The sequence below is a fragment of the Malaya genurostris genome, chromosome 2, assembly GCF_030247185.1.
Source record: "Malaya genurostris strain Urasoe2022 chromosome 2, Malgen_1.1, whole genome shotgun sequence".
Classification (NCBI taxonomy): domain Eukaryota; kingdom Metazoa; phylum Arthropoda; class Insecta; order Diptera; family Culicidae; genus Malaya; species Malaya genurostris.
In genome coordinates this window covers 142977947-142996370 of record NC_080571.1, presented here as the reverse complement: position 1 = coordinate 142996370, position 18424 = coordinate 142977947, and positions in this window count along the sequence as shown.

The window sequence follows — 18424 nt, the reverse complement described above, 5'->3', positions numbered from 1 at the left end:
GAATAGGACTGAAACGTTAGCTTTAATTTCGCTTCTATTTATAGATTCGCGTGCTTCCAACAGCTTCGCTTTTGCATCGATTGACCAATCAGAGCGATGCTCTCTCTTTGATACATCGCTTACTCCTTCAAAACCGTCGACTATGGCAGGGCAATCCGGTATGCTGGAGATTTTTTGCAGACAAAATAGGACACTGCTAGTTATTAATCAACATTTCAATGATATATAATTCAAAATCCATGGCTATGAACATTCAAATCAATACGTAGAAATATTTCCTATCAAATGATGAAATAATATTAATAATTGATTAAAAAAAGACTGAGCTGTAAGTGTTTAAAACCTGACCACATTTCTACGTGTAGTTTTTCTTGAGTTTCTGATTTGCACCCCTGTATAGAAAATAAAGATGTGTTCCACATCAAAATATAAAATAACATAGTCATTATTGGTTGCCTACCATGAAAACTGTTAAAAAGTTATGCAATTGATTTTTTCAAACGCAATCTTTATATATTTGCATATTTTTCCTGAAAACTATATGCACTTATTGACATCTCGGTAAAATGTTTCAAAAGTGATAATTTAAGAAAAAAGGTAATTTTTTGAAACAAATCGCTTTTTTATCCATCTTAACATGGAAATGGTCACCCTAAGGACCAAATAAGAAAACCAATGTTTTTTTTTATTTGCAAACATATATTTTGGTTTTTGTCTTTCTCATATAGAAAGGTTATGTAATCACTTGAATAACCGTTTAATACAAAATGAGTGCGTTAAAACTTTTATACTGTCATTTAAAGCGGTGAAACAAGAACAATTTTTGTTTCTAAATTGGCTTCAAAACTATACCAATCAATAGCTATTATCAGTAAGCAGCCAAACAAACTGGATTCGGCTATCCTGGCTCTCGGTTTCAGGTTTCAGAAACACCGGAAATAGTGGTCATATATTCAAAAACCCTTCTTAATCTACCTAGTGGTGTGATAATGCCTTTCTCTTTTTACATAAAAGTCTCATGAAAATTTATTTCATACTTATATTAAATAATTTCGGATACCAATTTTGACACCAACTGATTCAGATTGATTCGAGTAGTTCACAAAAGCATGCTTATGTCACACAGTCAGCATCATTTTTCCAAACTAGTGCTTGACATTTGCGTTGCCTATTTGTATGAGAACAGTGATGCTAATCTAAAATAAGCCTTCTCAGTCCACTTAGTGGAGTTTTCATATATCTTGAAAAATCCCCATAGGGGGGAGTACATGAAATTTTCGAAATCGAAAAAAAAATTTTGATGCCAAAAGGCTTAGAATTGCATGAAACGTCAAGATGTTATTTAGTGTCATCTCGGAAAAATTTTTTTTTTGAAAAAATCGACTTTTTGGGACTCAAAAGTCACAGAAGATTTTTTTTAGATGACACTAAATTTCGATGTTTTATGCAACTTTAAGAGTTTTGGCATCAAAAAAAATTTCGGTTTTGGAAATTTCATGTACTTTCCCCTATGGTGCTTTTTCAAGATCGAAAATTGTCAAACCTTTACCACCGGGCAGCACCCCTTACGCATGTCCGATTTAGCTCAAATTTTGCATGAAGGCTTTTTTAGAGGTGGTTGAACTTTTGAGCACTAGAGTTTAACGAAAATAGAGGTGATCCCAATATTTTGGCACCCTTATATACATAAGAGCGGTAAAAATCAACGTGTTTTGTCGGTTACGTCACATATACCATCATATATCTGATACCAAAAGTCACAACTATTTGATCTTCGAACAGTAGCTATCAAACGAGCCCAAGTTTGTTGAAATCGGATCAGCCATCTCTGAGAAAATTGAGCGCGTTCAAATACAACGCTTTTTGTCGGTTATGTCACTTATACAATCATATCTATGGAACCAAACGTCACAGCCATTTGATCTTCGAACACGATCAATGGCACGACAGTAGCTTTCAAACGAGCCCCAATTTGTTAAAATCGGTTTAGCCATCTCTGAGAAAATTGAGCGCGTTCAAATACAACGCTTTTTGTCGGTTACGTCACTTATACAATCATATCTCCGGAACCAAAAGTCACAGCCATGTGATCTTCGAACTTGATCAATGGCCCGACAGTAGCTTTCAAACGAGCCCAGGTTTGTTCAAATCGGTTCAGCCATCGCTGCGAAAATTGAGCGCGTTCAAATATCTTCGAAAAGTGCACACACACACACATAGACATTTTCCGATCTCGATGAACTGAGTCGAATGGTATACAACACTATGGGTCTCCGAGGCTCCGTTCGAAAGTCGGTTTTCCAGCAATTCTAATACCTTTCTATAGAGAAAAGCAAAATGGATTTTACTCACTTTTCTCAGCGTTGGAATGACCGATTTTCACAATCTTAGATTCAACTGAAAGGTCTCGTTGTCCCTACGGGATATCTGAATTTCATTCGGATCCATCTTCCGGTATATGTATATATATAATTGTTTATACATTAACAATTTATTTTTTAGACAGAGCTTAGAATTTCTGTTTATAAGAGGATATAAACATTTAATAAATTTATTACACTTTGCCTGAATTCCTTCAATGTGATCCTTGAAAGTGAGTTTTTTGTCATACGTTGAACCTAAGTATTTAGCTTGATCAGACCATGTCAATTCCAAGCCATTCAATTTGAGAATGTGATTATTGTTTGGTTTAAGAAAAGAAGCTCTTGGCTTATGAGGAAAGATAATTAATTGCGTTTTTGCTGCATTTGGTTTAATTTTCCATTTTGACAGATAATCACTGAAAATATTTAAACTTCTTTGTAGGCGACTGTAGATCACTCTTAGATTTCTACCTGTGGCTAACAGACTTGTGTCGTCACAGAATAGCGATTTCTGACAACCAACGGGTAGATTCGAAAGATCAGAAGTGAAAATATTATACAAGATTGGAGCTACGCTCGAACCCTGCGGAACACCGGCTCGTACGGGTAGCAATTCAGATTTACAATTCTGATAGCTAAGCTGAAGAGTACGATCAGTTAAATAATTTTGAATCATTTTGATCAAATAAATAGGAAACTGGAAATCAGACATTTTTGCTATTAAACCTTTGTGCCAAACACGGTCGAATGCTTTTTCTATGTCTAGAAGAGCAACTCCAGTGGATAACCCAGAAGATTTATTTGCTTTTATCATGTTCGTTACTCTGACAAGTTGATGAGTAGTTGAATGTTCATGACGAAATCCAAACTGCTCTGGTAGAAAAATTGAATTCTCGTTTATATGAGACATCATTCTCAACAAGATAATTTTTTCAAGAAGTTTACTGATAGAAGAAAGTGAGCTAATTGGTCGATAGCTTGATGTTTCTGCTGGATTTTTATCAGGTTTCAGGATAGGAATTACTTTAGCGTTTTTCCATCTTTTTGGGAAGTAAGCTAATGAAAAGCACTTGTCGTAAATTTTAACCAGGAGTCTCGAGGCAACATCGGGAAGACTTTTAATAAGAATATTAAAAATTCCATCATTACCAAGAGCCTTCATGTTTTTGAGTTTCCTAATAATTGATTTAATTTCATCAAAATTCGTCTCAATAATGTCATGGTGTGATAACACTTGGGTTGAAATATGCTCATATTTCAGTGAGACTTCATTTTCAATAGGACTCACAACGTTCAAATTAAAATTGTGTACATTCTCGAACTGCTGAGCAAGTTTTTGAGCTTTTTCGCCATTTGTAAGAAGTATTTGATTTCCTTCCTTGAGAGCAGGAATTGGTTTCTGAGGTTTCTTAAGAACCTTAGAAAGTTCTCAGAAAGGTTTCCGGTTGGACGCAGGCATTTTTGAAATGAATGGGATTTTGAATTTTGAATAATAGTTCTTTGAATAGCTAGCCTTTAAAATAGGCTGATTAATTTCTTAGTCACTCTAATATCACTCTTTGTATCACTTAGTCACTCTAATATCACTCTTTGTATAGCCTCGACAAAGGATGACTAATTGTTAGCCTTTAAAAAGACTGTTAGTGATTCAGGTAGTCTTGAAAAAGACTGAAGCCTTGAATCAATGAAACTCTAGGTAGCCAGAAAACATTTCCAGGAGCCAAGAGCTATATGTGTGCGGTGCGAACGACTGTTCAACACCGACTGCCCTCTTTTTTATCCGTCTTCCACCATCTTTTCGACCACTAATTAGATCTACATGCCGAACCTAACCCCGTTTCGTTCGCCAACTCTCATTCACCACTCCCTCCTTCTACCTCCCATTTTAAAGCATATTTCTTTTTTTCTTTAGTTTTAATGCAAAATCACCATCGATTCCCCAATGGGTTTAGTGTCAGAGTTAGTTAGCTAGGATTAGTTTTAATTGAGAGTATTAAGTACATACATGTATCTGTTGGATTGTTGTAATCTGTTGATATAAACGATGAGGAGGTTTTATGCCTGCTGGAGTGAGAGATTATTATTTTAGCTCCATTGGGCTTTTTCCTGCTCCAAATAAATAAAAAAAAATAAATGGTGTTCCAAATTCACAATCGAATTAAATGCTAGATATCGGAATATTACAACAGTCACATCAAATATGTACGAATACATTCACACAAAATGTAGCGTTGATGTTTGTCAAATGAAAAGCGTAGCCGTGCTTAGTCTCTTATGATGTCAATTTTCGGTTCATTTTCTTTATTTCTATGTTATGTTTAATTCTCTATCAGCCGGTGGGTAAAACAACACGATTATTAAATGAACATGCTTCAGGATCAAGCAAATATTTTCAGTAGGTCTTGCTTTTAAATGTCTGCTTTAATATTATTCTGTTATGTCGTTTTCGCTTGAAAAAACTGAAACTGACCCAAGGTAGTTTCATCAAACAAACACTTATCACGAAACTATGTTGATTTCGCACTTAGCAACGGGGTTTTGAGTGAAACTGATTCAAAAACCAGGTTCGAAACTGACTCGATTTTTAGTTCAACAACGTTTGAAACTGGCTTAAAACAAGCGGTTTGACAGAGTTAGTTAGAGTTAGAGTGGAAACTGGGTTAGGTTTGGCATCAAGCGAAAACGACATTAATCTATCACATCACTTGAGGCAGAGGGTTCAAAGTGGTATCAGAATGCCAAAGAATTATATATATATATATATATATATATATATATATATATATATATATATATATATATATATATATATATATATATATATATATATATATAAATATATATATATATATATATATATATATATATATATATATATATATATATATATATGTATATATATATATATATATATATATATATATATATATATATATATATATATATATATATATATATATATATATATATATATATATATATATATATATATATATATATATATATATATCGAAACTCTTCGGCTTCATATATCGAATTACCAAAAATTTCACTAACATACACTGCTTGAAAACTCTTTATTGTGCACTAGTTCGATCATCGCTTGAATATGCGGCTGTCGTTTGGTCACCTCATTATCAAACTGATGTCGATCGTATTGAAGCTGTTCAACGCAAATTCATTAGGTTTGCTCTCCGAAATCTACCCATTAAACCTTCCAAGTTATAATGATCGTTGCCGACTGATCGAACTGGATCCGCTGTGTAATCGTAGAAACGCCTACAAGGCTGTTTTCATCGCTGATTTAATACAATCACATATTGATTGCCCTGATCTCCTACGATTGGTCAACTTTGACATCCATCGTCGCAATCTTCGTTCACATCCATTTTTACGAATCCCTCGTGCTAGAACTAACTACGGTTATAATGAACCGTTTCTCAGTATGTGTCGTTTATTTAACAGTTGCTCGCAGGTCTTTGATTTTCATCTCTCGCGTAATGCGATGAAACGCTTATTCAACGATTCCTTAACTATCCAGTAAATAATTGTTCACCATCTTCATTGGAAACTAATCAGATTCGCCGAAACTAACCTGTTCGTCCTCCCTCTCATTTTCTCCGTCTTCCACCATCTTTTTGTTCACTAATTAGACCTACATGCCGGTTCTAACCCCGTCGTTCGTCCACGCTCACTCATTGCTCCCTCAACTAACCTTCTTCTTCCATCTTTATATCCACTTTTCTCTTCTATCCCGCCTTTCAAGGAAGCTGCTCTGTAATGCTGTAATATTGTGTCATCAACTAGTTATATAGTTAGTGGTTTAGCTTTAACTGTTAGTTTTAATTGTTAGTTTTAAACGTAAATGTATCTGTTGGATCATTGTAATCTGTTGATACAAAAGATGAGGAGGTTTTATGCCTGCTGGAGAGAGAGATTGCTATATTTCATCTCCATCGGGCTTTTCCCTGCTCCCCAAAATAAACAAATAAACAAATAAAATAAACAAATATATATATATATATATATATATATATATATATATATATATATATATATATATATATATATATATATATATATATATATATATATATATATATATATATATATATATAATTCTGTGGCATTCTGATATCACTTTGAACCCTCTGCCTCAAGTGATGTGATAGATTAATGTCGTTTTTGCTTGATGCCAAACCTAACCCAGTTTCCACTCTAACTGCTATTTTTTTTTTCTATTTTTTTTTTTTCATTTGATTGGAGCAGGAAAAAACCCAATGGAGCTAAAATAATAATCTCTCACTCCAGCAGGCATAAAACTTCCTCATCGTTTATATCAACAGATTACAACAATCCAACAGATACATGTATGTACTTAATACTATCAATTAAAACTAATCCAAGCTTTTGTTGAACAGTCGTTCGCAGCGCACACATATAGCTCTTGGCTCCTGGAAATTTTTTCTGGCTACCTAGAGTTTCATTGATTCAAGGCTTCAGTCTTTTTCAAGACTACCTGAATCACTAACAGTCTTTTTAAAGACTAACAATTAGTCAGCCTTTGTCGAGGCTATACAAAGAGTGATATTAGAGTGACTAAGTGATACAAAGAGTGATATTAGAGTGACTAAGTGATACAAAAAGTGATATTAGAGTGACTAAGAAATTTATCAGCCTTTTTAAAGGCTAGCTATTCAAAGAACTATTATTCAAACTTCAAAATTCAAAATCCCATTCATTTCAAAAATGCCTGCGTCCAACCGGGAACCTTTCTGGAAACTTTCTAAGGTTCTTAAGAAACCTCAGAAACCAATTCCTGCTCTCAAGGAAGAAAATCAAATACTTCTTACAAATGGCGAAAAAGCTCAAAAACTTGCTCAGCAGTTCGAGAATGTACACAATTTTAATTTGAACGTTGTGAGTCCTATTGAAAATGAAGTCTCACTGAAATATGAGCATATTTCAACCCATGTGTTATCACACGATGAAATTATTGAGACGAATTTTGATGAAATTAAATCAATTATTAGGAAACTCAAAAACATGAAGGCTCCTGGTAATGATGAATTTTTGCCTTTCTCATATAGAAAGGTTATGTAATCACTGTGAAAACCGACTTTCGAACCGAGGCCCGGAGGGCCGAGTGTCATATACCATTCGACTCAGTTCGTCGAATACGCAAAATGTCTGTGTGTGTATGTGTGTGTGTATGTGCGTATGTGTGTATGTAACGTTTTTTTGCACTAACTTTTCTCGGAGATGGCTGAACCGATTTTCACAAACTAAGATTCAAATGAAAGGTCTTGTGGTCCCATACAAAATTCCTGAATATTATTTGGATCCGACTTCCGGTTCCGGAATTATGGGGTAAAATGTGCAAAAAATTGTGAAAATAAGTGCACTAACTTTTCTCAGAGATGGCTGAACCGATTTTCACAAACTTAGATTCAAATGAAAGGTCTTGAGGTCCCATACAAAATTCCTGAATATTATTTCGATCCGACTTCCGGTTCGAGAGTTATGGGGTAAAATGTGCAAAAAAAAGAAAATATGTGTTTTAACTTTTCTCATAAATGGCGCGACCGATTTTCACAAACTTAGGTTCAAATGAAAGGTCCTGTGGTCCCATGCGTTATTCCTGAATTTCATGCGGATCCGACTTCCGGATCCGGAAATATAGGGTAAAGTGTGTTAAAAATTGTACACCATCACTGAAAATGACGAAAAACCTTAAAAAATTTTCTAAATCGACCTCAAATCTTTTCCAATTTGATGGTTTTTATCAGTAGACGGTCAAACAAACCGATTTCGGTTATTCTTTTAAGAATCGAAGAAAACTTTTTTTTGGCTTTCTCATATAGAAAGGTTATGCAATCACTGTGAAAACCGACGTTTGAACCGAGGCCCGGAGGGCCGAGTGTCATATACCATTCGACTCAGTTCGTCGAGTACGCAAAATGTCTGTGTGTGTGTTTGTGTGTGTGTGTGTGTGTGTGTGTGTGTGTGTGTGTGTGTGTGTGTGTGTGTGTGTGTGTGTGTGTGTGTGTATGTGCGTATGTGTGTATGTAACGTTTTTTGCCCTAACTTTATGGCGTAAAATGTGCAAAAATAAGAAAATATGTGTTCTAACTTTTCTCATAGATGGCGCGACCGATTTTCACAAACATAGGTTCAAATTAAAGGTCCAGTGGTCCCATACGTAATTCCTGAATTTCATCAGGATCCGACTTCCGGATCCGGAAATATAGGGTAAAGTGTGTTAAAAATTTTATACCATCACTGAAAAGAGCGAAAAACCGTAAAAAGTTTTCTAAATGGACCTCAAATCCTTTCCAATTGATAGTTTTTATCAGTAGACGGTCAAACAAATCTATTTCGATTATTCTTTTAAGAATCGAAGAAAAATAATTTTGAAGAATATCACAGTATTATATATGATATTTTGATTGATATGAGAAAGGCATCATTACACCACTAGGTGGATTAAAACAGGTTTTTAATATTCCTATTAAAAATGTTGCCTTGAGACTCCTGGTTAAAATTTACGACAAGTGCTTTTCATTAGCTTACTTCGCAAAAAGATGAAAAAACGCTAAAGTAATTCCTATCCTGAAACCTGATAAAAATCCAGCAGAAACATCAAGTTATCTACCAATTAGCTTACTTTCTTCTATCAGTAAACTTCTTGAAAAAATTATCTTGTTGAGAATGATGTCTCATATAAACGAGAATTCAATTTTTCTACCAGAGCAGTTTGGATTTCGTCATGAACATTCAACTACTCATCAACTTGTCAGAGTAACGAACATGATAAAAGCAAATAAATCTTCTGGGTTATCCACTGGAGTTGCTCTTCTAGACATAGAAAAAGCATTCGACAGTGTTTGGCACAAAGGTTATATAGCAAAAATGTCTGATTTCCAGTTTCCTATTTATTTGATCAAAATGATTCAAAATTATTTAACTGATCGTACTCTTCAGGTTAGCTATCAGAATTGTAAATCTGAATTGCTACCCGTACGAGCCGGTGTTCCGCAGGGTTCGAGCGTAGCTTCAATCTTGTATAATATTTTCACTTCTGGTCTTTCAAATCTACCCGTTGGTTGTCAGAAATCGCTATTCTGTGACGACACAAGTCTGTTAGCCACAGGTAGAAATCTAAGAGTGATCTGCAGTCGCCTACAAAGAAGTTTAAATATTTTCAGTGATTATCTGTCAAAATGGAAAATTAAACCAAATGCAGCAAAAACGCAATTAATTATCTTTCCTCATAAGCCAAGAGCTTCTTTTCTTAAACCAAACAATAATCACATTCTCATATTGAATGGCTTGGAATTGACATGGTCTGATCAAGCTAAATACTTAGGTTTAACGTATGACAAAAAACTCACTTTCAAGGATCACATTGAAGGAATCCAGGCAAAGTGTAATAAATTTATTAAATGTTTATATCCTCTTATAAACAGAAATTCTAAGCTCTGTCTAAAAAATAAATTGTTAATTTTTAAACAAATTTTCAGACCAGCCATGCTTTATAGTATGTTCACATTAGCGCTGATATCAAGTGATATACGGATATACTTGATATCCGATGATATCATGTGCGATATCACTTGATATCCCATACAATTTGATGTCAACGTGTATTATCATTTTGGCATGATATCCGGGATATCATGTACGATATCATGTCGAGTTGTCAAAAATCGCAACTAGCAACACGGATTATGGCATTGAACGCACTCATTTATAAACGTCACTTCCAGAGTGACAATAAACAATCATTATAATTTCGAATTTTTCAACGAATACTGGCGTTCGGAGACCATAAAATGCAAGATTTCAATTATTGATTTAATTTTAATAGAGAAAGGTAATATTATTGATCTTATTTCCAATGAGAACATTCAATATGACAACTTGATTGTCAAACGATATCATTTCTATCATATGTGAACACTTCGACATGATATGCATATCATCTCGGTATATCAAGTGATATCAGCGCTAATGTGAACATGGTATTATGCAGTACTAATTTGGTCAAGTTGTTGTTCCACCAGGAAGAAAACGCTTCAAAGGATTCAGAATAAAATTCTGAAAATGATTTTAAAGCGTCCTCCATGGTTTAGTACAAATGAGTTACACAGACTCACAAATATAGAACCATTAGATGTAATGTCACATAATATTATAAGCAAATTCCGACAAAAATCGATGCAATCTTCAATTGAATCGATTCGCTCTCTGTATTAGCTAGTAAGTTAGTATATAAGTTTCTTTTCCCCATTACACAATACAAGTAGGTTTAGAATTTTCCGTACACAAAAAATCTCAGAATTGCGGAAGCAATTAATGTCCTCATGGTTATAACCAAATCATATATATATATATATATATATATATATATATATATATATATATATATATATATATATATATATATATATATATATATATATATATATATATATATATATATATATATATATATATATATATATATAATAGGGCTGAAAAGTCACCACTTGTGGCTGAACACCCAATTTAAATCTTAATAATTTAATTTTAACTCATATTCCAATAAATAGTTATTAAAAAAAATAGAGGGCTAGCAAACGAGGTTAGAACCGACATATAGATCTAATTAGTGTTCAAAAAGATAAGAGAAGAACAATTAAGAGCGGAGAAGAAGAGATACAACAGGATTAGTTACAACGAGCGAATTTATTAGTTTTCAATTGAGATGGTGGTGAAAACGAAGGGGTGGCCTAACGAAGGTCTAACGAAGAATATTTTGTTCAACCACTTTGATTAATTTGTTTGTTGTTTTTTGCAAGAATTTGACATAGAGTTTCTTTTTAAAAGGTTTGATTCACACTTGGTTTTTCATGCAGTTCGTTCAAGTGTTTAAATTCCGAAACACAAAATCAAAACTGAAGCAATGAACGCAAGTAAACACGTTATCTCTTGTGTCGTCGTTTTTCAAAAACAGGATATTTGCATTTTTAAAGAAGTTCGTCGTGCTTTCCACTGAATTTATGTTGAAAAAATTATCATCGTAGAAGAAACATGCTTGAAGTTATACTCAACAACGTCAAGTGCGTTACGTTCAAATTTCAGCGAAATCAATCCGAATGAATCATGATCCGAGAAATTTTTCCCCAAATCATGACTCGTTTTGTTCATTTCAAGAAACAGAATTTGGCCCGTGTGTAAAGTAAACAAACATACAATTAAGTGTACAAGAAGAAGTTCAAGGATAGAGTTTTATAAAGTCTGTGCGACATAACATTTTTAATTAGAAGACAGCCATAAATAAATTCACGAAATAAAAAGCATAACGATCTGCAAAAATGTTTTATTCTTCTTATTATTAGTGGTGGTACGGCTCGAAATTATATTTGCTAGAGAGAAGCCGAATTAACTCTAACTTTGCCATATACACATATTTTTTCCAAACACTGCAGACATTTCTTGACAAAATATACATAAATAAGTGGAATCGTCCGCGTGGATCAAAAAATACAAATTTACCAACGTCATTTCTAAAGAAAGTCGAAACAAATACGAAAACTTGAAAGTTTAATAAATTTCTACCTGAAAACCAAAAAAACACAACGCCAAACTTTGGCTATGTTATGAAAAAATGTTGCAGCTTTCAGAGAAAAGTATAAAATAACATAGTGATTATTGGTTGCATACCATGAAAACCGTTAAAAAGTTATGCAATTGACTTTTTCAAACGCAATCTTTATATAATTGCATATTTTTCCTGAAAACTATATGCACTTATTGACATCTCGGTAAAATGTTTCAAAAGTAATAATTTAAGAAAAAAGGTAATTTTTGAAACAAATCTCTTTTTTATCCATCTTAACATGGAAATGGTCACCCTAAGGACCAAATAAGAAAACCAATGTTTTTTTTTATTTTCAAACATATTTCTTGGTTTTTGTCTTTCTCATTTAGATAGGTTATGTAATCACTTGAATAAGCGTTTAGTACAAAATGAGCGCGTTAAAAATTTTATACCGTCATTTAAAGCGGTGAAACAAGAACAAGTTTTGTTTCTAAATTGGCTTCAAAACTATACCAATCAATAGCTATTATCAGTAAGCAGCCAAACAAACTGGATTCGGCTATCCTGGCTCTCGGTTTCCGGTTCCAGAAACACCGGAAATAGTAGTCATATATTCAAAAATGGATTTTACTCACTTTTCTCAACGATGGAGTGACCGATTTTCACAATCTTAGATTTAATTGAAAGATCTCGTGGTCCCTACGGGATTTCTAAATTTCATCCGGATCCAACCGGCGGTTCCGGAATTATAGGATAAGGTGTGTTAAAAGTTTCATGTCGTCACTTACCCTGTTTTGATCCACCTAGTGGTGTAATGCTGCCTTTCTCATATTATTTATTCTTTGCTATATATTGCAGCAGAAATTCCCTCAAATACAATAATTTGAAAATGTTTTGAAAATAGTTTTGAAAATTTATATTACATAATACTTCTACCATACTTTGAATTTAAATTAGTAAAAATCTAATAAAAAAAAAAAAAAAACTTAAAAATATTTCGAAACTGGGCTCAAAACTACACAAATCGGCAGCCATTATCAGTAGGCAGATAAAAAACGGATTCTGACTGTCCTGTTTCCCGGTTTTAGATTAACGACAGGAGAAAATAGGCATACTCTCAAAAATGGATCTCACTCGCTCAGCACCGGAACCCGAGAACCGGTGTAATTGAAGTCGGTCCATACGGTCACCAACTAACATGATGTTTAAACTCTACTAGTGCTTATGCAAATTTTTGAGTTTTTATGCGATTTTGTAATCGAACTCTAAACGATGGTTTAAATTTTTGTTGAATCCGAAATTATGCAGTAATTTTTCGTAGGACCATAAGACCTTTCATACCGGTTCTGCAAACTCTGAGAAAAGCGAGTGAGATCCATTTTTGAGAGTATGACTATTTTCTCCTGTCGTTAATCTAAAACCGGGAAACAGGACAGTCAGAATCCGTTTTTTTATCTGTCTACTGATAATGGCTGTCTATTGTGTAGTTTTGAGCCCAGTTTCGAAATATTTCTAAGTTTTTTTTTATATTTTGTTAGATTTTTACTAATTTAAATTCAAAGTATGGTAGAAGTATTATGTAATATAAATCTTCAAAACTATTTTCAAAACATTTTCAAATTATTGTATTTGAGGGAATTTCTGCTGCAATATATAGCAAAGAATGAATAATATGAGAAAGGCAGCATTACACCACTAGGTGGATCAAAACAGGGTAAGTGACGACATGAAACTTTTAACACACCTTATCATCCAGATCCAGATGAAATTTAGAAATCCCGTAGGGACCACGAGATCTTTCAGTTGAATCTAAGATTGTGAAAATCGGTCACTCCATCGTTGAGAAAAGTGAGTAAAATCCATTTTTGAATATATGACCACTATTTCCGGTGTTTCTGGAACCGGAAACCAAGAGCCAGAATAGCCGAATCCAGTTTGTTTGGCTGCTTACTGATAATAGCTATTGATTGGTATAGTTTTAAAGCCAATTTAGAAACAAAAATTGTTCTTGTTTCACCGCTTTAAATGACGGTATAAAATTTTTAACGCGCTCATTTTGTACTAAACGCTTATTCAAGTGATTACATAACCTATCTAAATGAGAAAGACAAAAACCAAGAAATATGTTTGAAAATAAAAAAAAACATTGGTTTTCTTATTTGGTCCTTAGGGTGACCATTTCCATGTTAAGATGGATAAAAAAGAGATTTGTTTCAAAAATTACCTTTTTTCTTAAATTATTACTTTTGAAACATTTTACCGAGATGTCAATAAGTGCATATAGCTTTCAGGAAAAATATGCAATTATATAAAGATTGCGTTTGAAAAAGTCAATTGCATAAATTTTTGCAACCAATAATCACTATGTTATTTTATACTTTTCTCTGAAAGCTGCAACATTTTTTCATAACATAGCCAAAGTTTGGCGTTGTGTTTTTTTGGTTTTCAGGTAAAAATGTGTATATTTTGTCGAGCCGTACCACCACTAATAATAAGAAGAATAAAACATTTTTGCAGATCGCTATGGTTTTTATTTCAAGTTTATTTATGGCTGTCTTCTAATTAAAAATGTTATGTCGCACAGACTTTATAAAACTCTATCCTTGAACTTCTTCTTGTACACTTAATTGTATGTTTGTTTACTTTACACACGGGCCAAATTCTGATTCTTGAAATGAACAAAACGAGTCATGATTTGGTGAAAGTAATATATTTTCATGTTATGATAATACACCATGATTAAAATTTCTTGGATCATAATTCATACGGATTGATTCCGCTGAAATTTAAACGTAACGCACTTGACGTTGTTGAGTATAACTTCAAGCATGTTTCTGCTACGATGGTAATTTTTTTCAACATAAATTCAGTGGAAAGCACGACGAACTTCTTTAAAAATGAAAATATCCTGTTTTTGAAAAACGACGACGCAAGAGATAACGTGTTTACTTGCACGGAACGACCGAAATTAGCTCTGCGCCTAATTCGTATTACTGTTATTGAATTAGTTGATTTTAACAACAAAATTTCCAAAATAACTATAAAATTAGTTCAAATTGAGAATTTACTTTGCTGAAAAAACTCTTATTTTCAGAGAATGTGTCTAGTTGGCGAATAGCCTGTACACAAACCAGCAATATTTCAATCCAGTACGAAATTCTCATTGACAACAAATTTTGTTTTTAAAATCAGAAAATTTGATTCTATTTATCTATCACCATCATTACTGAAGGACAGGACAAAGAAAACAAAATTGAAATTGGTTTTATTAACAAGTTTATTAGCTAAAAACTCATGAGAAGTGTCAAAGCAAAACAATCCATTAAAAGCTAAAAAGGATAGTCTTGTTGAAACTGCTTGCAAATTGTTTAGATGTTTTTCGCATGTGTTACGATATATCCATATATAAATTTCTAAACCGTTATGTAAAAATGACGTAAACTGTTAGTGGAAAGTGAATTTATTCAGAATTTGTGCGCATTTGAAGCGACTGTGCGTAATAATGTTTTCACGCGGAACAGGGAAGTGAGTTTCGAATGTTGCATGTACATGTCAAATTATGTTTTTTGTATCTTCCAACCTTCCGGGATACGCTGTCCGGTGTACTACTTCACGGAACGACCGAAATCAGCATTTTCGCGAAAAATTTAGTTGATTTGCTGATTTTAGTTAGTTATTTTTTGAGACAACTAAAAATATCTTACTTTTGCTGATTTAGATTTTTTATTCTCATTCCCTTAATAATAATAAAATATTTGTTGAAATGACTATTTTTTTAGTTGAATTCACAAATTAAACGTGCTGTCATTTCTTAGCTAAGGCACATTTCATTTCCATTCAACTAATTTTTTAGTTGAATTAAAGAAAAAAAATGTTGTTTTCAACCAATATGAATGGTTGAATTGGCTTCTGCAATCTGCAGCTATATGGCGCCCTGTCACCGAAACGGTAACACCGTAATGACTACTAGCCACTAGATGGCACACTACTGCCGAAAAAATTTCAGTCGCGATTATCTTCTCTATATTGGCAGGTATAAATACGATGTTGTATTGGAGAAAATGACATACGCGAAACATAAACTTCTTTTTGAAAATTCTTCTTCTCAATTGCTGTTTTCTTCATTCGACTTCGCGAAATTGACTCTCTCACTGAAAACTTTTAGCACTCGGAAAACAAAAACCGAATACAACACGGAACGACCGAAATTAGCTCTGCGCCTAATTCGTATTACTGTTTTTGGATTAGTTGATTTTAACATCAAAATTTTCAAAATAACTTTAAAATTAGTTAAAATTGAGAATTTACATTGCTGAAAAAAACTCTTATTTTTAGAGAATGTGTTTAGTTGGCGAATATTCTTGACACAAACCAGCAATATTCTGGATTTCAATCCAGTACGAAATTCTTATTGACAACAAATTTTGTTATTAAAATCAGAAAATTTGTTTCTATTTATCTATCACCATCATTACTGAAGGACAGGACAAAGAAAACAAAAATGAAATTGGTTTTATTAACATGTTTATTAGCTAAAAACTCATGAGAAGTGTCAAAGCAAAACAATCCATTAAAAGCTAAAAGGGACAGTCTTGTTGAAACTGCTTGCAAATTGTTTAGATGTTTTTCGCAAGTGTTACGATATATCCATATATAAATTTCTAAACCGATATGTAAAAATGACGTAAACTGTTAGTGGAAAGTGTAGTTATTCAGAATTTGTGCGCATTTAAAGCGATTGTTCGTAATAATGTTTTTACGGGGAACAGTGAAGTGAGTTTCGAATATTGCACTCTAATTGTATATGTCAAATGATGTTTTTTGTATCTTCCAACCTTCTGGGCTACGCTGTCCGGTGTACTACTTGTACCGAGTGCTCAAAGTTTTCAGTGAGATAGTCAATTTCGCGAAGTCGAATGAAGAAAACAGCAATTGAGAAGATATAAATACGATGTTGTATTGGAGAAAAAGACATAAGCGAAACATAAACTTCTTTTTGAAAATTTGAAAAATTTTCAAAAAGAAGTTTATGTTTCGCTTATGTCTTTTTCTCCAATACAACATCGTATTTATACCTGCCAATATAGAAACTGAAATTTTTTTCGGTAGTAGTGTGCCATCTAGTGGCTAGTAGTCATTACGGTGCTAACGTTTTTTTTTGGTGACAGAGCGCCATATAGCTGCAAATTGCAGAAACCAATTCAACCATTTATGTTGGTTGAAAACAACGTTTTATTTCTCTAATTCAACTAAAAAATTAGTTGAATGGATATGAAGCGTGTCTGAGCTAAGAAATGACAGCACGTTTAATTGGTGAATTCAACTAAAACAATAGCCATTTCAACGAATATTTTATTATTATTAAGGGAATTAGAATTAAAAAATCTAAATTCGCAAAAGTAAGATTTCTTTAGTTGTCTCAAAAAATAACTAACTAAAATCAGAAAATCAACCAATTTTTTTGCCAAAATGCTGATTTCGGTCTTTCCGTGTAGCTGTGCAGACGACACAAAACACATCTGCTCGCAGTGGCGATAGAATCCAAACTGATTCAATTATTGTTAAGAGGTTTCTTTTTATGTGACTTCGTTTGTAGTTTTTTCACTAATGGGCGGTCCTAACGGCTATAAAAATAGCCGCATACAGAATTTTAATGTCGATTATTTCATTTCAGATTTGCATAATTTATTGAAAAAAAAACTATCAGTATGCTGTAGGGATTCGTTTCCAGCATTCAGAAGGGTCAAATTATGTAATTCTCTACGACATAAAACTCTGGAACATTTTTCGTAAAAAAAGGAAGGCTTCACTTGATCTCGATTACTGTGAATTTCACACAGCGAAAAGTACACAAATCTAACCAAACTGTTCTTGATTTGCACTAAACTGAGGATAATTACCTTCGATTTGCGAACAACAAATCCTAATAGTTCTTTAGAAAACTTTTAGAGCCATTAGAACGGCTGATTTTGTGTAATGCTCTCCACCGTTGTTTTTTCACCAATGCTAATGACTGACAGCTGTGACCTAATCGCTCTTGTCGAAAGCGAAACTAGCTGTGCAGACGACACAAAACACATCTGCTCGCAATGGCGATAAAATCCAAACTGATTCAATTTTTGTTAAGAGGTATCTTTTTATGTGATTTCGTTTGTAGCTTTTTCACTAATGGGCGGTCCTAACGGCTATAAAAAATAGCCGCATACAGAATTTTATTATCGATTATTTCATTTGGGATTTGCATTTCACTGATGAAAGAAACTATCAGGGTGCTGTACGGGATTCATTCCTGCCTTTCAGAAGGACCAAATTGTGGAACTCACTACAATATTAAACAATGTTCGGAACATTTTCCTCGAACGATTTGTTGTACAGCAGCAGATATTTTGTTCTCTTCCTCAGAATGCGTTCTGATTGGCTGGTGTTGACATGAGACAGGTTTTTCAATAGTGTACTATTGAAATACTTCCATGCT